Below are 23,029 nucleotides of genomic sequence, written 5' to 3' on the forward strand. Positions count from 1 at the left end.
CCTGTGAAGGGGAAGCAGTCCTGTTCACATCTGTTCCTTGCCTAGAACTCTGAGCATGGCAAATTCAGGTGAAACCCAATTCTGCCTTTCCACTGGCAGAATTGCTTCCACCCATGAATCTGGAAGAAGGAAAATTTGTTTGTTTTCTCTTTTCAGATCCCTGGCTGATGGGAACCAAATGGCAGCCGGTCACCAGGGCCAGCTGGTGCATGCATAGCCTTCAACCTCTGCTGAACTGAGAGGTGTGGGATAGTTTTGACACCCAAAAATATTCCTGAAAATCAAGGAAGTCTCTACTGGATGCGGAGGCCTTCTCCTGCCCTGCCTGCCTACCCCATATTTTGCTTCCTATCAGCTCTCATGACACCCCCCACAGCATGGGAAAGGAGACTTCCTGAAAAAAAGCAGGCGAAGAAACTGACAGTATCATATGCTGCCCAAAAACAGCAGAAAAAAATCTTGTGTGGCTCTTGCACTGTATCCAGCTCCATCCTTTACCTTCCTGGCCTGGCACATATTGTCTCCTTGATAATACAGCTGCTTCCTGCCTCTGTGTAGACCCTGTTTATACAGGGAGCATTTTGAATGGGTAATATATTTTCATAGCTAGAGTGATGTCATGTCCTTGGATCAAATACATGTGAGCGTTCTGTGCATTCCATTTGCCTGGTTTTTCTTGTCATCACTATTTATGCCTCACTCAGGTACAGAAATGCAAACAAAAATGGTTGTGCCATTTTGTCCACAGCTTACAGAGCCTTGCAAAAGAATTCATTCCTCTTGATCTTTCCTCATTGTTGTATTGCAACCAGGAATTAAATTGATTTAATTGGCATTGTTATCATTTGAGGTATGTAAGATACCCAACAACATGAAGGTGCAAAATATTTTTATGGTGGCACAAACATTTAAATTAATTGTAATTGTGAATTTTAAAATCAAAACCAAAAGTTAAAAACATTAACCTAAAATATTATACTTTGCTTACATGAGATTGGGGTAAATCCATTACAGTGAATACTTATTCTAATTCTTAATAGTACTATTGCATTTATATCCTGCCTTTTTTCTTCTTGCCCTGATATCCATGATTTGAACCACCTGTTGAAAAATCAAAACTTCAAACAAATCTTGTACCCATTTGCTTATTGCAGGTAGGCATTTATCTTTCCAGTTCTGCAATATGACTCTTCTAGCTCTCAAAAGAATGCAGAAAATCCAGTTGTGTTGATCTTGTGATAAGTTCCAAGAGAGGGTAGAAGAGCATGCATATCCTTGAATAATAAATAACTTTCCATCACAAAATTTATCTGAATTATTACCTTCTTCCAAAAGGAAACAACCATTGGGAAGTGCCAGAACATCTGAGTAAAAAAGGTCATTGCTGTCTTACACTTCCAACAATTGGTCAATTCAGTTAAATCCTTATTTAAAAAAAGTTTTGGCATCTAATATACCCAAACATCATTTTTTGCTGGATTAAGCATAACCTGAGTCTTCTGAAATAGATAGCAATGAAGCACTAAAATGATCACTCCATTCTTGTTCTCCCCCCCTCCCCCCATTTATATCCTGCCTTTTTCCTACAAAGGGCTCAAGGCAGCTTACATCTCCTCCTCCATCTTATCCCCACAACAACAACCCTGTGAGGTAGGTTGGGCTGAGAGTCTGTGACTGGTCCAAAGTCACCCAGTTGGCTCCAGGGCACACTTGTTTAAGATCCTGTGTGACATATTTGTTCACTAATAATAGATATTTATAAACAGTGTGTGTCAGCTTAACTGTTCAGTCTCAGTCAATACTTCCAATAGCAAAAGAGACTCTAAAACTGTAAAAAGGACAGGGCTGAACCTAAGATACTAATAGCTGTTTCAACTGCTCATTTGCCATTCAGCTGAAGCTGGAATACCATGTTTAGCATGCAAAACAAAGAATGGCAGGGAGTTGTCACTGGGACTTACAAGCTGACCCCAAGTAAAAATCAGCTTTTGTATCCAAGTCCACCAAACAAATGTTCTCCTGCCCATCTTTAAATCTGGATTTCCCCATAGAGTAATTTGCATGTGAAATTAAATCAAGCTGGAATTGACACGAAGCCATCAGCCACATCTCTCTTACTAGGAGGCACCTCATCTGTTTTGGGATATTGAGAACCAGGAGATGAAGTATGAAGATTCCAATTTGACAAGGGGGAAAACTCTGAGTGGAAAAGTCCAAAATTCAGTACAAGCTAACAAACAGGCTTGATAATATAAAGAAAACTTGGGAAGCCAAATTACCCTTATTTAATCAGAAGTTAGGATCCCACAGGAATTTATAAAATTTTATTTATTTATTTATTTATTTATTTATAGCATTTGGTATATGCCATCCTTCATTGGCTGTGTAAGCCAATACCTGGTGGAAGCATTTTTTTGCGGCAGTTCCAGCTGTGAGTCTTCTTGCAGTTGGATCCTGCCATGTTCACCCACTCTTCCTGGCAGAATTGCTCCAGCTCTGTCAGGCTGGATGTGGACTGTTGGTGAACAACAACTTTCAAGTCCTGCCACAGATTCTCTATTGGATGGAGGTCTTGACTTTGACAGGGCTATTCTAAGTCATTCAAGTTCTTGTGTTGAATGTGGGCCTATGTTACTCTGGCTAGATGTTTAGGGTCCTTGTCCTGCTGGAAAGTAAAGCTCCACCCCAGTCCCAGATCCCTGCAGGCTGAAACAGGTTTTTCCCTAGAACTGCCTGGTACTCTTGTCCTCGATCCTCACCACCTTCTCAGCCCTTGTGGAGGAAAAACATCCCCAAAATGTGATGCTGCCACACCAGGCTTCACCTCTGGGATGGTCTACTCAGGATACTGAGCACTGCTGGTTTTGCACCAGTCATAGTGTTTTGCAGCGAGGCCAAAGAGTTCACTTTTGGTCTAATTGAACCAAAGACCCATTTCCACACATTTGCTGTGTCTTTCACATGCATTTTTGCAACCTCCAAAAAGGCTTTGATATGAGATTGTTTCAGCAATGGCTTTCTTCTCACCACTTCTCCATAAAGCCCAGCTTTGTGGAGCATCTGGGTGATAGTTGTCCCATTGACAGATTTTTCTGTCTTCGTTACAGATCTCTCCAGCTCCTCATGGTTGCTTCTGTGACTAATGCCCTTCCTACATGGTCACTGAGTTTTGGTGCTTGGCTATCTCTAGTCATGACTGAGCCATTTGTTGTTGTTATGTGCTGTCAAGTCACCTTGACCGTATGAATGGAAGCCCTCCAAAATGTCCTGTCCATGACAGCCCCACTTAGCTTTTCCAAATTCAAGGCTGTGGCTTCCTTCCATCTCATACTTGTCTTCCCTTTTGTCTTCTGCCTTCAACTTTCCCTAACATGACTGTCTTCTTCAGAGACACTTGCCTTCTCATGATGTGTCCAAACTATGACAGCTTCAGTTTCATCATTTTTTGCTTCGAGGGATAGTTCTGGCTTGATTTGATCTAGGAGTCACTGGTTTGTCTTTCTGTCATCCCAGGGTATTCCCAAGCAAAGCTCTCCTCCAGCACCATGTTTTGAATCTACCAGTTTCCTTGTCAGTGTTCTTCACTCATTGAACCATATTCTTTCCATTTTGAAATAATGGACTTAATGGTGCTCCAGGGATGGATGGATGGATGACAGATAAATAGATAGATAGGAATTAAAAAAAAATAACCTAACCTTCATTGGTGCTTCTGCACAACTTTACCCTGGAATTGTTTTAAAGGCACCTTGGTTTTCATGATAATGTTTGTTTAGATATGATCTCCAAGGGTTGTCTAGAGACAGATGTATTTACTCTGAGATCATGTGGCACTGGAATTGCACTGAAGTGGACTCTGTTCAACTCTTTACAATATGGAGGCAGTGGGTAGCACCAGAGCTTGTTCAGGCAAGTTACAGCAAAGGGGTGTGTATATGTGTAAACTTATGGAACCAACTAGTGTCAGTTTGTTTGTTTTTTCTACCCCAATAAAAATATTTTGCACCTTCACAGTGCTATGTATCTTGTGTACATCAAGTGGCAACAATGCAAATTAAATCCATTTCACTTCCAGATCAGAGCAAAACAACATGTGGAAAAGTCAAAGGGTTGTGTATAAATGCTTCTGGAAGGCACTGCACTGTAGGGTGCCTTTCACATATAATAGCTACCTTTATTTTAGATGCAGAAATTCAATAGTTTTCCCCATGATTACATCTCCAAGCTAGAAGCTGTGCCCGTTGAAGTTCTGTCATCTTCCGCTGAATGGCAAATAATCCCTGCTAGGAAGAAGGTAGCAATTCTAGGCCTTCTGTCCCCATCCACCCCATAGTGGACAATTTACATATATTTTTATGTTTTTGGTCCCTGTTTCTAAAAGGTAAGAAACTGCTGGTTTATAAAGAACTGCTGCATTACGTACGAAGCATGATTAATTCTAACGGAAAGACAAGCAGATTGCCTTTCAGTGTGACAAGCAGGAGGTGTTCTCTTGTCATTCATTGAACAACACAGACTGGACTTGAACTTTGTGGTTGCTTTCAGATGGAGATCTAGTGGGATTAAAATGCACTGTGCACAATTTTGCCTTTTTCTCCTTTTCCTGTAGTGAGAGGAAAGATGGAGGGGGTGGGAAAATCCTGGGGTGGTTACAGGTTGAAGATGTCTAGACCACACCTCCACTGCTGGTGAATTCCTCTGCATGAAGCTAGGTTGATAGTGCCATAATGCATAAGATGCCTCACCTGGAACCATCTTCTGTTACCTGCTGTTATTTAGACTTCACACACTTGGCAAGAAGCTCAGTGAGTTCCTCCTAATCAGACCTGGATTGGTGGAAGGCCAGGGCAAATGCTTCAGGGGACAGATTTTGAGCAGCAAATCGTAGGCCACTTTCTTTGTTATACTTCCACTGCCAGATGGAAAGAGGTGCTTATGGGACTTTCTGCCTCATGTACCAAAATAGCTTGGTTGGCTTCAGATACTATAGAACAGGGGAATGGGGTGGATGCAGGGCATCATTGCTGTTCTGCCTCAAGGTTTTTGGCCAGCCCCATCTGCTAGGAAAGTAGAATCTGTCTTGTTGGAGAAAGGAGAGAGTTGAACTTCGCACTTAACTGAAAGGATCTGCAGTGGCTGTCTTTGCTGAGATATAAGGAGTTAACCATAGATCCAGGGATGCTCTGTCTTCTTTCCTGTGGGTGGGAAAGTTGCTGGCAGAGAGTTTGATTGGCAATGGGAGCCCCAGGGGGAAAGGGAGGCTAAGCATACACACCCCAGCATCGCTCCGATCAGATTTACAGCTCCTTCCCGCCCCCACAGATGGTTTTCAGTATGTTGGGAGCTGTAGGCTTGTTTTCTGTCTTTTAGGGACAAAAATTTCTTTCAGCATAGAATTGTACCCTAAGTGATGTAGAGGGCAGCCTTTCTGGCTCATAATAAATGAACAAACAGAAGGCTATTTTCTGCAAATGGAAAGTCTCCTTATCAGTACCTCACAGGAACTTGCTTTCTGAAAATAAATCAAAAGAAGATGAGAATGGTAAACCTACTGTTTCCCCCCTTGCTGAGTACAAAGTCCATGGACTGATTTCAAAAGTGCATTCCATATGAGATCATAGATGGCCATGTTGGCAAGGGCTCATCAGCAGAGGCCATGATTTACATGCAGAAGGCCCCAGGTTCAGTCTCTGGCATCTAAGCAGGGCTGGGAATGACCCTCATCTGAAATCCTAGAGACCTGCTTCCAGGCAATGTGCAGTGTCATAATGAGTAAGCTGGCTCTTGGGGCAAAAGTTTAGCTCAGCAACAGGATGTTTCCTTTGTTCCCATCACTGTACAGTGTACCAGAAATGAAGAAGCAATAATGCAGCAGGACATGAACGCTTTGTGGCTTTTTAGGATATATTTGGCATGTGATGTCTTATGTCTCCTTTGTACTGTCTAGGATTTGTTGTTCTTGCTATACTTTCCCATTTCTTCAGGACTGTTTTTGTGCTGTGTTTCTTGGCTCATAAAAACTATGTTGGGGGGAGGGGGAAGGGAAGAGGGGGAAAGAAGGAAGAGAGAGATCAAGATTACGTTCTGACTATTTTTACCAGAAAGAATACAGAAAAGGAGAACTGAGCCATGACATATCGTCATCAGAAGTTTCCTAAGGAAGAACCCTGCTTCTTGGTGAGACTTGCCAAATTACTAAATGGCATCCAAGTGATACAGATCTATTATCATAAGCCAGCCTAAGGCAGGATATTCATTTCAAAATCCCCGCCCTCTGACAAGTATTTATTTATTTTAATGAGTGACATTGGGTGGAATCCTAGGCAAGTTCCACCAGCTGTGGAAGTTTAGGAAGTCGCAGAGGCCTTCCTGTGCTGGTGGAACTTGAAATGCACCACTGGTCTGATAGAGACCCTGGTCAAACTCCCCGGTACACTTGGGGGACACATCACAAACAGAGCAAGTGAAAACAGGGTGTAAGTGTGGGCAGGATGTGTATGACATAGAAACATAGAAACAGAGCAAGTCAGAAGGGACCTCCAGCCGGCTCTGCTCACGACATGCCCACCATGTGCACGTCCAGCCTATCCTTGAACACCCACACTGATGGGGCCTCAACGACCTCTGGTGAAAGCCCATTCCACATCCTCGGGGTCCTGACTGTCAGGAAGTGCTTCTGGGCATCTAAATGGGACCTTGGCCCCCTGAGCTTTGCTCCCATGGGGGAGGAGCACATTTAACATTGTACAATTTATCTCTTCAACCCAGCCCTGGAGCTGGTATAAGAAACGTTTTCAACAGGAATGAAAAATGGACTGCGTCTGATGGTAGCTGTCTAACAGTGGAACAGAAGGCAGGGAGGAAACAAATTTCCCCTACCCCCTGCAGTTCCCTCCCCACAGGGAAGAAGAGCAAGGGGAAGCCCTGTTGTGTTGGCCAAAGTCTTCTCATGTGCCATTGGATTTCACCCAATGTTCTTAAAAAGCCACCCTTGCATGAATGACCCACTGCCCACGTTGTCATGATGGCGCACAGGGGATGGTGTGCGTCCTCACCCAAGCACAACACACCACCTCCAGTATAGAACTCCCCCACAGAGAACAAAACTTAGGTGGTGGGTGCACAAAAGCGGGCAGTCTCTCTCTGGCCACACAGCAGGCAGACTTTGAAATAACAGAGGGATGCCAGTGATGGGAAAGGGCATTTTGCACACAAAGGAAGCACTTTGACCCAAGCTGCTCAGAGGACGGAGAGGAACTGGAGGACATTGCTGCTTGGCAATCTGAACGGATGCTTGCCTTGGGATTCCAGGCACAAGCACCCGGATGGAGCTCCCAGGTTAGAGCAGTGCACAAGCAAGCAAGAGAAGGGGGGAACTTGCTGGGTAAGATCACTGCCGTGACTGTCACGCCATGTGATGCTTGACTACAGATACGTGAATGCTGCATCATGGGTGGATATTGCTCTAATACCAGTCCTCATCTCAGCAGCAGGAAGCAACACCTTCCTCCTATGCAAGCAAGCTCTTTGTGGGCACTCCACAGTAACAGTTGCCCCTGCGGGTCAAGCACTCTTGAGCACTGATGAGTGTCTTGCAGGATCACACTCGGGAAGTGAGGTGCAGGAAAAGCATGACTGTGCATGCCGGCACAGGTTCCAGATGGCGGGAGCTTAGTGCTATCCGTCAGCAGGCAGTGTGCAGTGCTCCCATCTTTTCTTCCTGAATAGATTTTTCATGGTAAGAAAAAGGAAGGAAGACTGTGGGAAAACAGAGAGGATTACAAGTGAAAAACTATGTCTGGACCTCCATAGGATTTTGTGAATGAGGCAAGGCAATAAAAACATCATCTGGAAGCAGCTGAAGTGTTTAATGGCAGTCTCCAAATGGGGCATATATTCATAGTCACTGCATTTTCTCTCTCCTTCCCCTGGGCAGTGGAAGATGAGCCATGAGGCCTCCAATTGCTACTTCCCAGGGAACAACGAGGAGGAAAGGGGCCTTTTCAGAGGTGGCCCCCCATTTATGGAATTGCTTTCCTACTGCGGCCTGCTTGGTGCCAATCTTAATATCTTTCTGGCAGCAGGTTAAGTCTGTTCTCTTCCACAAGACATTTAAGTAGTTGTTTGAGAGCTTTGTTAGCTACTTAAGCATGTCGGTCAATCAAATCAAATACACCACCGCAATTTTATAGGTGTTTTAATTTGGTTTTAAATGTTGTATGGTAACCTTTTTATGTTTTAAGGATGCTTGTATTTTTATATTGCAATGTAAGTGTTGTGACTCACCCAGAGAGCTCTGGCTATTGGGCAGTATAGAAATTAAATATCTAATAAATAAATGAGTACTGTCTACACACTTTGGGGCAGCATTCCGGCTCTCTCATAAACACCAACCTCATATACACATTCAGGTCCTTGATGTTCCAGCTCCTGACTCTTGCTTGTTAGGCCCCTCCATGTCTTCCTCTCCGCCACTGGTCCGGATCAATTGCACACTGTGTTCTTGCAGGTCACTGCACAGAGGGAGGCCTGCCCCATGACCAGCTGTTCCTCCATGCAGTTGCTTACATGCTTGCTCCAGGAAGGCCTGTTTCCCTGCAAGTCACATGATAATCACTGACAGCTATGCAAGAGCGGAAAGTGTTCCTAAAGTGGAGTTGGTGTCCCAGGAGATAATGCACCTTCTATACTACTACCTATGAGTAGCAGGTGGGAGTTGGAACTCCTGGTTGCAATGATGCATGGAGACTGACAGTGGTGGGGGTTTATTTTGGGCTGGGTGACTAGACCTGGTGCACTGAGGAAGCCTTGCGATGGCCTGGTTTGCTGGGTATGGTGATGCAGTGTCTATCTGCGAGGATTCATTGGGTTCTTCTGCGCGTAGATGGCACGTGAGTATCATCACTAGCACAGTTCATGATTGGTGGGAACTGGCAGTGTTTCCAAGGATCACTCTAAGATCGAAAACATTCCCCAGAGTGTTTTTGTATTATCTCGTTGTGTGGGGTTCACATCCCAGGCTAAGTACACCTGGAATAGGGTGGCCAGCAGGGCACAAACAGGATGTAGGATTACTCAGCCCAGGGCAGCTAACAAATGTTACACATTTTTCTCCTCTCCTGGCAGAGTCTGTTGGCTTGTTATTCAATAACGGCCCCATTTATTTATTTGTGGCTGTGATTTGTTTTTAAACACAGTTGCAACATAATTGCTGTCTTGCTAATAAAGAAATGAATGTACATTTTATTATGTATCCACAGAAATATACATGTGGGTCCCAGATGATATCCCATCCAGCCCTTAAAAAACACAGGACAGACTTCCAATAACCCAGACTGGAAATGGCAACACATTCCCAGCACTTCTTTCAGTTTCAGGTTGATTGTTTGGAGAACAGGAAGTGTGCAATTAATTCCTGAACACACCCACATGGGTTGGTCTGATCAGGAAAGGAACATATAAGGTCACAGAGGTCTTGTTTGGCAAAAACCTGCGTATTTCCACATTGTCAAGCCTGTAATTCGGTGTTTGAGATCACAGGAAAACAACGTGGAGGAACGAATATATTTCAAGCCAAGGCTAGAGTTATAAGATTAAAATCTCTTCAAAAATGTGGCTTAGAGGATTTTCTCCTGCAGCACTCTGGGGCATGGAAAACAGCAATCAAAAGCTGCAATTACTAATAGTGATGTTAAGTTGATGTTCTCAGTATTGCGCATGCATTGCCTTTTCTCTCTCTTTTTGATTCACCTTTATTTAGAAAGGGAAAGGGCTCTAAAGGTAATATTCTGTCAAGTCAGGGAAAATTGCCTTTCCCTCATTTAAACATTCCGTTGAGTTTTACAACAACACAGAGCTTAGGTTGTAAGCTAAGCGTAAGCATATTTGAATATGAATTTGAGGGAGGTATGTAAACGAAAAACAGTGGTGGCTTAAAGCCCAGCAAATAGCCAGTCGCAACTCTTTTCGTTGTCTTTGCTGCAACAGATGAACACGACTACTCCTCAGGAAATAGTTGCGCAGGAAGCTTTCCAGCCTACAAAAGGGGACTTCCTGTTAGGAATGCGAAATAGCCACGGAGAAAGTGGGGATGATAATAGATGGGGAACATAACGAGCAAAAAGTCCAACCGTAAGCTTGTCCCAACGTAATATAAGACTTGCATTCATGCGCACGTCTCTTTCGGCAATACTAACTCGTAGGGCAGGCGCTAAAGTCATGGTTTCCTGACTTCTTTTGGAGAACTAGAACTAAATGGTGGAGGGAAGTCTGCCCTCGGAGAGAATGCGAACCATTTGAAATGACCCAAAGAAAAAGGAAGGCGACATGAGACGTCTCATGTTGAGAAGAAAAATGCACAAAATACACATTCATGCTTCGCTAGCGCTTCCTTCTACAATCCCCGCCCCATGGGAGGGGGATATTGATCCTCCGCCTCGGCTGAGCGCTGTCGGTTGCAGGCAGGGGAGCAGCGGCGGCCCACGTGCGGGGCGGCGCTGGCCGCGTCAAGGCAGGCCACTTGCTCGGAGGGCTCCTCCCTCCCCCCCCCCCCTCCCCCTGTGTCCCCCGCCTGTCGCCCCCCCCCCCCCCGCCCCCGCCAGGCCCCCCCCTTATCCCCCCCCCCGCGCCATTCTAACCTCAGCCTTGGGCCACTCTGCCTCGCTGTCCCTTTAAATCCTCGCGGAGGGCCGCCCCCTTTCCCCTCCTACTCGCCAGGCCCGGCGCGTGAGGTGAGCTCGCATTAGGGCGCAGGCGGAGCTCTCTCCGAGCGGCTGTTGCTTCAGTGAAGCAGGAGAGTTGAAGGCGGCGGCGGCGGCGGCGGCGGCGGCAGCAGCAGCAGCAGCAGCAGCAAGGAGGAAGAAGCCCAAGAAAAAGGCGGTGGGGAGAAGGGGCAAGCGAGCTCGAGGAGACGGTGCCCTCGCGCTCGCCCCGCTCGCAGGGCGCCCGTGCAGACGCGGGACGCTCCGCCGTCCTCGCTCGGACTTTGGCGTGGGCTTTTCCGCCTCGCTTTCTCTGGCGGGCCGCGAATGTTGCGTTGGCTGAGCCCTGCGACAAGAGGAGACGGCCCCCGTCCCTTCCCCTCCCCCGCCGTTCCCAGCGCCAGGCAGCCAAGGGCACGCGGGCCTTGCAGCAGCAGGCCAGCCAGCCTCCCAGTGCCTTGGAGTCCGGAAGGGAGTTGGGGAGCCGGCCGCCTTCTCTCCGGAACCAGCCGAGGTGCTGCCGGGTGAGTAGCTGGCCGGACGTTGGCTGGATGGGTCGAGGGACGGGGTGGAGAGTCCGGGTAGGGAGTGGAATTGGAGGCGCGTCCTCCCCCCCCCCGCTCCTTTCCTTTTTTTGGCTCTTTGTTAGCTGAACGTGGAAGAGCGGAGGGAGAATGCTGAGCGCAGACACCGGCGGGGGCCTGTCAGAGAGTTGCTCGAGTGTTTTTTCTTTCCAGGCACGCGCACCTGCTCGTTTGCAGAGAAGGGGAACCTGCAGACGTAGGACTCCCCCAGGTACAGACGGTGCCGACTTGGGAAGAGGAAGGGTGGATTTGAAAGGGGAAGGAAGGGCAGAATGTTTAGGGTCCTGTTCCGTGCAGACTGTCTGTGGACGGAAATTGTCAGTCGCTCCCCTCCCTCCCCCTTAGGGGATTGGATGATTTTCAAGGGGAACCGGGGGGAAAATCCCATTTCTTGGGGAAGTTGAGAACTTGTCTGGACGGAGCTGCTGTAGGTTTCTAGAACTTCCAGGAGGATGCAATCCAATAGATCATGCAGCTGTCCCCAGCTTGGGGCCTTTCGGAGCTGTTAGAAGGCAGTTCCCACGATCCCCAGCGAGAATGAGTTGTATTATCTAGTGATGGTGAGAGTTGTCCAACATATCTGGAAGGTGCTTGGTTGGGAAGGACAGAATCCAAATGGGGCTGTAGCCTTGGCCTAAGTGACTTAACAGAACTTGATATTTACTTGCACCCTGTGAAACCTTTTGTCGGGGGATGGGATGCCTTTGTTAGGCTTTGACAGTGCACAGTTTCATTGTGTCTCAGTCTGTAGCTAGCTTAGGTGACGTTTGGGAATGCTGGATTTCCTGAGGTTGTATGCAACTGCTTATTTAAAGAGAGCAGGGGAAAAAAGAGAGAATTCATGTTGAAATCTGCATTCTCTTAAAAAACAATGCTGTTTACTTGCTACTTACCAGAGCAGTGCTGCTTTCATTTTAATAATGAAATAGTAGATTTTCAGTTTTAAAACAAGTTATGAGAAGGGAAATAACTGTGAAAAATAAAAGGCTATGATCAGATTAAGAGAGTAAATGCTTCCCTTTCCTTGTAATATGCTGATCTTCTGCAAAACTTTACATAAGAATTGCTAATGGTTTATAAAATGGCTGGTGTCCAGAATCAGTTTGATGCTGCTGGCAGCTAGAATGCATTCTGTAATCAGCTCGGGCTGAAATAGTATGTATGCCTAACTGTGAGCAAGTATGCTCCCGGTTGTTGAGCTAACTTGTAAGATACCTGTGGACTTCGGGCTTCCCTCTCGTTAACTTCCTCATACCAGAAAATGTATATGGGAGAGCAGCATGAACTTATTCGTTCAAAAAATTGAATTTTAACCCTCTGGAATATTTGTTTGTGTAGTGTTTTCATCTTAAATATTATTACATCATAAGTTATGATACCATTTTGTTAAATAATAAGGTAGAGTTGGATTTTCTTATCCAACCTACCTCACAGGGTTGTTGTGAGGATAAGATTGGGAGAAGGAAGAAAATTATGTAAGCCACCGTGAGTTCCTTGAAAGAAAAAAAAAAGGCAGGATATAAATATGTCTGATTTAGCATCTAAGATGCAGTGAATTTGGTCACTTATATGAAAAAACATACCTTGGTGTTAAGGGCTAAAGTTTGATGTGATTCCTGCTGCCCTAAATTGTTGCTATACGCTTATAATTTGCTTCACATCCTTATCTCCTTGGTACATGTATATTAGTACAGTAAATGCTAATCCTAGTTTTTTCCCTACCGGGTTTGCAATACTTTTTGAAAATCAGCTGCTGTTCAAAAGCACAGGCTGAGTTGATTCCCCCCCCCCCCCCGCTTCTTAGCTTTTTGTTTGCTAAATAAAATCCCAGTCAGTATATGGTTGGGACTTTCAAAATCAGTATATCCATACAGATACTTTACTTGGACCAATATTGTGCTGGTGCATATAACTAAACAACTGGTGAGCTGTTGCCACTTCAGTGTCAAAAGTCACAGGAGGATCAGGGCAGTGGGGGGAAAGCAAAGATGGTTAATGTACTTCAGTCTTGAGAGTCTTTCCAAATGGTTATCTATTATAAGTAAATTGAATACAGTTGACATTTACATTTGATTAATGTCTGGGTAAGGATCCAGAAATTTGCTAACTAACCACTCTTATCACTGTCAGAACTCTAATCGTATGCTGCATCTTCATAAGCACCCGCACTAGGGAGGTGGTGGGACATGCTACCCTCAGTCTGCATGTCAGCCTAGTTGTCTCTTCAGCTTGGAGTTGGAGAGGAGGATGGAGATCCTTCCTGTAGTTGTGCTGAGCTTTTGAAGTGTAGTACAAGATTCCTGTCCCATTATCAGTTCCAAGGATGGAAGGAAACCTGTGTCTCATAGTGTTGGGCAAATTGCTGGGCAGGGGAACGGGTGTCATGGTAAATGGAAGTGTGGAGCCCCTGCTGAGGTGGCTCTTGATATTCACTGTGGAGATATGCTTGCTTTGAACTTTCTGAAGGACTTCAGATTTGAGTACAATCTAGTGTTTGCCTTCACTGAGAGGAAGTGAAAATGTGGAAATACCTTGATGCTTGAAGTTCTCTTTAACTCAGTAGCGCTGCTAGTGATTTATTTCTTGATGTTTGTGTTCTTGTTGATGTTATGCAAGAAGGTTTCACTTGGCAAGAGGCTTTCTACCATTGTATTTGTGCAGGCTTTTTAAAATAAGCGAATCTGCATAGGATGGTGTGCCTTCATGTTTTTCCTTAAAGAACACGAAGGGCTTGGGTCTTAACTAATGCTCTGCAAACAGATGAGCTTCTTGAGTTCATGAAAGATTCCACCATAGGGGCAACTCCCAGTGGAGGAAGAGGGGAGGGAGGTGATTTTCACAAATGTTTTCTCCCTTCTGCAGCTCCTTGTCCATCCAAAGCAGTTTTTTTAGTGTGCAAGCTGCTTGATGGGGAGGGAGAAGTAGTGAAAGTTGCTGCTCCACTTGTGCACCAATGGCAAAATCCTGTGAGCAAAACTCTGTTGAGGAAATGCTTCTGCCAACACAATGTCAGTTAGGATCCAAGGCAGTAATTTTAGCTAAAGGGGAAGAAATGGAGGTAGTGACAGATTTTATTTTCCTGGGCTCCAAGATCACCGCAGACGGGGACTGCAGCCAAGAAATTAAAAGACGCTTGCTCCTGGGGAGGAAAGCTATGGCAAATCTAGACAGCATACTAAAAGAGACATCACCCTGCCAACGAAAGTGCGTATAGTCAAGGCTATGGTTTTCCCAGTTGCAATGTAGGGTTGTGAAAGTTGGACCATAAGGAAGGCTGAGTGCCGAAGAATTGAGGCCTTTGAATAGTGGTGCTGGCGGAGACTCCTACGAGTCCCTTGGACAGCAAGGCGATCAAACCGGTCAGTCCTAGAGGAGATCAACCCTGAGTGCTCTTTAGAAGGCCAGATACTGAAGATGAAACTCAAATACTTTGGCCACCTAATGAAAAGGAAGGACTCCCTGGAGAAGAGTCTAATGCTGGGAAGAATAGATGGCAAAAGCAGAAGGGGATGGCAGAGAATGAGGTGGCGAGATGGAGTCATTGAAGCAGTCAGTGTGACCTTAGGTGGACTCCGGGGGATGGTGGAGGACAGGAAGACCTGGAGGAGTGTTGTCCATGGGGTCGCAATGGGTCGGACACGACTTCGCGACTACAACAAAGCTAAAGCTTGCTGCTTGCATCCTGAAGCAGAAATACTAATGGCACTTGCTGTCTATTTTAGTAATAAAATATACTTATCTGTTCAAGAAGTAGGATGGGGTGAAATGGAAATGCGAAGGCCTAAGAAGTTAGGCAAGCCATAGAAAAAGGCAGGGCCCAACCTTGCTCTACTGAATGCACAAAGAAAAGAGATAAATGAGGACTGACTCAGTTTATTTGTATGCCTAAACCTTGAAAGTTGGGTAGAGACGTATGCACAGGCTGCAGGAGTGGTAGCTAAGGCTAAGAAAGTTTTGTCATTTTCTTACCCTTTTGTACTTCCTTATGCCAACTTGGAAGAAAGGCAGTTTTCACACAGACTACATCTTTTTATGACATTCAAGATGTGTTAACAATTAAATCTTCATAACTCTTACTTGTACCCACTAAAATGAATTAAAGGCCAAATAGAGGCACCAGTGTTGTAAACAAACCTTCCTGACTGACCATCCATCCTTTTATTGGCATAATTTGATTTTTAGTATTTTAATTCGGTACTTGATTTTTGCCCCTTTATTTGGGAAACATTTGGGAATTTTTTAGATAGAGTGTAGATCCTACAAATCAACACATGCATAAAATATCTTCTCAATTTTTGGTGGTGACCTTATTTAAAAAAGGTTGGCATTTTTGTGCATGCTGCTAGCTTCTGAACTTCAGAACAGCTTTCATGTAAGCATTCCTTCCTTTCCTGGTTTCTGAGTCTTGAGTATATTTTTTGAAAAGTAGAGTAGCTCCAAGGGGAGGGTACACACACACCAATATTTGAATAATGTAAATGGCATTTGCACGAAGCCGCATTAATAGGATTCTTGGCCCTTTTCACTCTATCCTTAGAAAGCAAGAAAGCGAACATTTTGCAATCATATTTCAGATGCCCTCTAATTTTGGCTTCGCTTCATGGGAACTGCTGCAGACGGTCCAGCTCCTCCTCATGCCAGTCAAGTAAGATCAGAAGCTTGGAGCACATGGACTCTGCTCTTTCACCCACCAGTGTACTTGCTGTGGGTGTAGCCAGTGTAGCCAGTTTCTGGGAAGAGTGGTCTTGACGTGGGAAGAAGCCATATGCCTGGGGGGTTTTGTGTTATTTGAGCAACAGTGCTCTGGCTTCCACTGCGCTTGGTCCCAGTGAATGTGCTTTTGTTTAATACAAGGGAGCACACTTTGGATTGGAGTACATTGTCACAGTCTTATGCCTGCTCCTGGGCTTGCCTGGCAGCAGCTTCTTATGTAGCTTCTGTAATAAATGGGGAGACTAGAGCAGAACAGCTAGAAGTCTTTCAGTCCATGTGCCTATTTGCAGGGAGCAGAATCCAAGGTGTTATAGCAGTTGTTCTGTTACATTGTCTTCTCTGGAACCTTGAGCATCTGTAGAATCTTACTGGGGGCTCCTCATTGTGGGAAACAGAAATAGGATGGGAGTTTCTCTGCTACAGCTTAGCAGTGTTGGTGATCTCTCTCTGTAGTGAGCAAAGATTCTCTGCAGGTGGGCAGTAGTGAGAACTGACCAGATTCTCAGGAATTGTGCCGTCAAAACTTTGCAATATACTAAAGTTCAATAGAGATTCTAAAAACCATTGTTGCTATACCTAGATGTTTAGTGTTGGTTATTGTACACAAGTTCAAGTTTCACTTTTAATGTGTGGTTATGGAAATAAGAAGCAAGTGTACATTTATTGTTAAGACAAACTCTATGGGGGTAGCATTAATACAGAGTTAGGGTTGAGTCCAAGATGTAGGTCACCCTTTTACCAAGTAATTCACAGCCTCAATCTCCCATCTATAATATGGGAATAATAGTGATTTCCTTGATGAATTTAGGATGAACTGAGGCTACAAAGCACCTAGCATGTTTATGCTTTGCAATAAATATTACTGTACATATTTTGAGTTCACTTTCTTATATTTTTTCCATTTTATCCCACTCACATCTATTATATAAACAACATTCAGATTTCTTTTAATGAAAGCCAAAATCTAATGTATTTTAACCATCAGTGAAGAGCTCTGATATTTAATAATTAAGCAAGCATGAAGAGTTGTAGCCTATCAGTCTTGGTCAAACAGCCATGGAACATTTTATGATACTAGTTGTGGTGTCACAGATAAGTTTGTTTGTTTTTGCCTTGAGTAGATGACAGCCAAAATTGGTCCTCTGTTTTCTGAACTAAGTTGATGCTGTTAAATGGCAGTTGTGTGGCAAGTTCACTGAAAGTCTGTGTACTGTCGCTTTTAAAATCATCCTAGTAAAAACCTGAGATCAGATGTTTGCCATTCTTCTGCCCAAAACTATTTGTGTTTCTCTCTTGCTGTTTCCCTCTCCCTTTCCTCCTCCCCACCTGGAATGCCGGCAGTGTGCTTAAGATGACTTTACTGTGATGGAAAACTGGACAGTGGTTGTGAAACACTTGATGTCTGTGTTACCATACCAACCAATATTGTTTTTCTGTGTGATGTTCCTAGTCTTGCCATTGAATGGCCTGGTTTGCACATAGTACTTACACATGGTATGAGTTCTCATGCTGTGTTGTCTTGTCTAACTATAGCTAAGCTAACAAGCTGTGGTTTGTTAACTACAACAGTGCAGAAAGACAACTCATAGTTTGGTTTTGACCTGTGAATTGTGGTTGTTCAAACTGTTTATGTGTCAACCTAGAACCATGGATTCTTTTGCAAAGTTGCAGGTGATACGCAAAAGTCATTTTTTAAAAAACCCCTCACACTACAGGCCGGTGGTACAAGGCCAGAAAGATATTTAGGTATAGAAAAGGAAGTGGTTGAAGGAATAGGGAAAGAAGACAGGAAACTAGAAAAAATAATGGCTTCTTTGAACATATGGCAAACAAACCTGGCATGGGTTAATGTTGTGTGGGATTTCATTCTTGTTAAGATTGGTCAAGGCTTTATCTTCTAGGCAATATTTGTGTTTGCATGACCACAGTGGAGGAAATAAGCCCCCCCTTTCCCCTGCCATGCATATGGGGGATTTTAGCATAATTAATCTTGGCAGTCCAGCGTCTTGTGTTGTGCAGACCCAACCAGGTTGGCTTGTTGCCATGGTTAACATGCTACTCCAGAACCCTTCGTCAGTCCTTGAGTTCTGGGTGGCTTGTCAACCAAGGCAACAAGTCATCCTGTCCAAGTTCACAAAACAGAAAGCTGTGCTGCTGTGAAGGCAATAATGCTCTTGGCATGTATGGAGTGGTTAACGAGCCACAGTGGCTTATTAATCACCCTGTGATTGTGTGAACCACACCAGTCTTAGCATGCTCAGTATTATTTGAAGCATTTGTATTTTTCTTCCTGCTTCTGTCACCTTTCCATTTATTTCTAGTGAAGTTGTTAATAAGTTTAAACATAGACTGACACCAGTGAAGATTAAGAATGACCTCTAATAAATCTGCCCAGAGTAACATCTACCCTTGTACTTAAGGGACTCTGCCAAGGCCATTTAGGCACCTATAAAATGTGAGAACAACATGTCTTGTAGTTTACTAACAATTCTTGGGCTGTGCTGAATTAGATTAGATATGTGGAAGTTTAAGCTCTAGGAGCGTTCTTTGTGCTTTTGGAGGCAGACTTCCCAGTTGTGCTGATTTATTTATTTATTGCTTTTCTGTACTACCTAAGAGCTAATCCTTTCTGGGTGGTTCACAACAATTTAAAGCATAAGACAAAATATAACAATTTAAAGGTTCAAACCTATAGTGTAAAATAAAAGTAAAACTTAGCAGCATCATGAGACTTGAAATACAGTAAAGGACTTAAGGCAATGGATTGAAAGACTAAAATCTGTGGAGAAATAAGGTCTTTGCTTGGCACTATGTAGATGCCTGGTGAGTTTCTCTGGGAAGCGTATTCTGCAGATGGGGTGCTGCAGCAGTGAAAGTCCTTTTCTTGGTACCTACCCACCTCACCTGCTTTGCCAGAGGCTCTTTATAAAGGCCACCAAGGGTCCAGGCAGATTTACATAGGAGGAGACAGACCTTCAGCAAACTTCACACATCCCTTTCCATCCCAGTCTTATTGCACTTCCTGTGGCAGTGGTGCCAACAGAAAGTTAAAAGGAGAAACTGTGTTTCCATTCTTCTTTGCAGGTTTCTTGCTTATATCATGCTATAATGTATTCACTTATGCACAGATATTGGAATATTCATGACTCACTATTGGACTTTGTTCATTATTGGATCTGGAGTTGGGAAAATTCCAGGCATTGAACATTTAAGCATTGGCTTCTTTTCACTTTTCCTGTACTTGAGGATTTACCATTATCCCTTTGTGAATACCAAGTCTGTGAGAAGTAGTATGGGCGTTTTGAAACTGAACTTTCTTCATATACTTAGGCAAGGACTGACATGTTAAAAGAACATTGTGGGAGAGAGTCACAATGGAAGTTTCTGCTGCAACCGATTTAGTGTTCAGCATTAATTATCATATATTAGTAAAACTTCTGAAAGAGGTAAACCTGGGGCTGGTCATGTGGCCACTTAAATGTCACCCTGTCCTGAGATATAAATTGGATTCAATTCTTAAAGCACAAGAGTTCTATGAAAAATTTAGAGTCATGTTGGAAGAGGAGGACCATGTTGTCTCTCAAGAAGGAGAAAAAGGTGTCGAAGCAATGGAAATAACAGCGTACCATTCTGAAGAAGGAGAAATACTGAAGGTTGATTCACAACAAGAAGTACAGACTTTGGACTCAAAGGAGAAAAAAAAAGGTAGAACTGTAAAGGCAAAGAATAAGTAGATAATTTTATTAAATATGGCTCTTAAAAAGGAAGGGAAAATTGAATTGTTCTCCTTAAATGTTAATGGACTAAATGGACCATCTAAGAGAAGGATTTTTGCTCAACTTCAAAAATGAAAGTTAGATATAATTTGTCTACAAGAAACACATATTAAGAAACAATGTGTTAAACTTCTGGAATGTTTAAAACTGGGAAAACTGTTTGTATCTTCTGCATCGCAAAAGAAAAGAGGTTTAGCACTATATGTTAAAGAAAAATTGGACCCTAAATATATTTTTGCTGATGAGGATGGTAGGATCTTGATGGTAGAAATTACAATTAAACTTAAAAAGGTGCTCTTAGTGGCAATATATGCACCAAATGACCATCAGGAAACTTTTCCCCAAAAACTACATATGTTACTCTTACAAGTGGACTATCAGACTATGTGTGTAATGGGTGATTTTAATGCAATTGTGGATAAGGGAATCGATCACAAGAGTGAAGGTAAGGGAAAGAAGGGTAGGAGGATGCTTTCAAAGTCTTGTTCCAACATGATTGACGAACTCAGATTGATAGATACCTGGAGGCATAAAAACCCAACTTCTGCCAATTATTCTTTCTATTCAAACAGACATAGGTCATGGTCTAGAATTGATATGGTTTGGATAACTCCAGACTTAGTTCTAGATTTGATAGAAGCTGAAATGGAGACAAATGTCTGGGCAGATCATAATCCTGTATCTATATCACTGAAAGGAGCTGCAAGGATGCCCAGATGGAGTCTAGATAAAGCGTTACTAAAAGATAAAATTACAGAAGTGATAAGCAAAGAAATGCAAATATTCTTTCAAATAAACAAAGCGGAAGAAACTTCTTTACCGAATGTCTGGGAAACAGCTAAAGCCTATGTCAGGGGACTGATAATAACTTAGCAAAAATAAAAGAAAAGAAAAAGGAAGAGCGAGCAACATTAGTAGAAGAACTGAGGAAACGGGAACAAGAACTGCAGGAGGATCCAACAAAAAGAAATCTTAGGGTCCAAATGAATACTTTAAAGCACAAATTGAATCTCTTGGATACAAATGAACTTACTAAGCAAATGAAACTGGCTAAACAGAATTTTTTTGAAAATGCTAATAAACCGGGGAGATGGCTAGCATATAAAGTAAAAAAAGAAAGAGAGAAGAGACTGATTTCGAAACTAAAAGACAGAGAAGGACGACTACAGGTACAAAATACACAAATCAAGAAAATAGCTGAAGATTTTTTTGCAAGGTTATACGAGGCTTCGGCAAGGGGCGGCATAGAAATGTTTTAATAAATAATAATAAATTAATAAATACTGGAAGGAGGAGATTTTGATCGAGAAGGTAAAAGAATACATTTGAACGGGAGACTTACCAAAACTACCAGAAAAGTATCAAAAATTATTGAATCAAGAAGTAACAACTATGGAAATAACAGAGGCAATCATGCAGCAAAAGAACGATAAAACCCTGGTCCAGATGGGCTACCAGCTGAATTGTACAAATCTTTTGAGGGAGTTTTTGCTACATTTCTTAAAGATATATGTAATGAAGCATTGTTAAATGCTGAAATATCAGATACTTGGACAGAGGCAAATACCACATTAATACTGAAAGAAGATATGGATTTAACACAGATTCAGAATTACAGACCTATATCATTACTAAATGTGGACTATAAAATTTTTGCCTCTATATTGGCAGAAAGGTTGAAGAAGTTTTTAATAGACTTTATTCATCCAGACCAAAATGGTTTCCTGCCTGAAAGACAAATGAAGAATAATCTGAGGACTATCTTGGATATCCTAGAATACTATGAGACACACACGGAAAAATCAATGGCTCTACTGTTTTTGGATGCCCAGAAAGCCTTTGATAATGTTAATTGGCAATTTATGAAGCAACAGATGACTCAAATGGAGTTTGGGGGAAAATTCATGAATGCAATATCAAGCATCTATCAAAGACAATTGGCTAGGATTTTAATTAATGGAGAACTTACAAGGGCTATAGAGATACAAAAGGGTACAAGGCAAGGATGCCCGTTGTCACCCCTGTTGTTCATTCTGACTTTAGAGGTCTTGAGTAGAAATGTCAGGGATGACGAGAACATTAAAGGTACTAAAATTAGGGATGAAAATTATAAATTGCAAGCATTCGCAGCTGATTTGGTCTTTATAATAGAGGAAACTTTTGTAACAATCCCTAAACTTTTACAACGGATTGAAGAATATGGTGAGGTTATGGGGATGAAAATAAAGAAAAAATGAAATTTTTAGTTAAAAATCTTACGCAAGAGCAGAAAAAAAGATTCCCAAGAACAAGTGGACTTGCAGATTGTTAAAAAGGTTAAATACTTGGGAATCTATCTTACAGCTAAATGCACAACTTTGAAAGAAGACAATTATGATAAATTATTGAAGGATATTAAAGGTGATCTGGAAAAATGGGCCAATTTACAATTGTCTTTGATGGGAAGAATAGCACTTGTGAAAATGAATATATTACCAATACTTTTGTTTTTTGTTTTTTTTAATGATTCCCGTAAAAATTGATAAATTTTTTTGAGGATATAAATTTTCAAATTTCAAGATTAATTTGGAGAAAAAAGAAAGCGAGAATTAAACTAAAAATGCTTCAGGAAACAAAAAAGAAAAAAAGACTGGGGGTTTTGGTCTTCCTGATTGGATGTTGTACTATCAAGCGTCTGTTTTAACTTGGCTAAAAGAATGGATAACCTTGTGAAATAAGATAATTTTGTATCTTGAAGGTCATGATTTGCAAATGGGTTGGCATGCTTATATGTGGTACGAGAAGGTTAAGTCTCATGGGACTTTTTTAAGTCACTTTATCAGAAGATCATTAATGTCAGTGTGGGAAAAGTTAAAGTCAAAATTGTATAATTACCAAGATGGCTTTCACCTATGGAAGCTTTTGTGTATCCAAATGTATTGAATTTTGAAGGGATCATAAGATATGATGATATTTTGGATAAGAATGGCGGCCTGAACCTAGATCAAGAAATACAAGAACAGGGACTCAATATCTCTTGGTGGTATAAGGTGCAGATGCAATCAAGATATGCTAAAGATTGTACAATATGGGGGTTTTATAAAGACCTAACAGCCTTTGATCAAGTGATGCTAAAAACAGATGAGAAAATGATTAAAAGAATTTATGAGTTCTTACTTGACAGGAAGATGGAAGGGGAACAGGTTAAGGAAACTATGATAACATGGGCACAAAATTTTGGATATAATATTGAATTAGAAAAGTGGCAAAAGCTATG

At 42.7% G+C, this 23,029-nt stretch overlaps 1 protein-coding gene across 2 annotated transcripts in view; it reads left to right on the forward strand.

Moving 5' to 3' along the window:
• Positions 1 to 10,640: 10,640 nt before the first annotated feature.
• SUSD6 (sushi domain containing 6) overlaps positions 10,641 to 23,029 on the forward strand; it is a 69,854-nt gene continuing 57,465 nt past the window's right edge. Inside the window, exons 1-2 of one of the 2 annotated variants that reach the window (XM_044436781.1) lie at positions 10,641 to 11,224; positions 11,438 to 11,495. The gene's annotated coding sequence lies outside the window, so the exon portion shown is untranslated. The remainder of the gene's footprint in view (positions 11,225 to 11,437; positions 11,496 to 23,029) is intronic. The other variant, XM_044436780.1, reaches the window with a different exon arrangement.

The sequence above is a fragment of the Varanus komodoensis genome, unplaced genomic scaffold, assembly GCF_004798865.1.
Source record: "Varanus komodoensis strain SLA01 unplaced genomic scaffold, ASM479886v1 scaffold3, whole genome shotgun sequence".
Taxonomy (NCBI): Eukaryota; Metazoa; Chordata; class Lepidosauria; order Squamata; family Varanidae; genus Varanus; species Varanus komodoensis.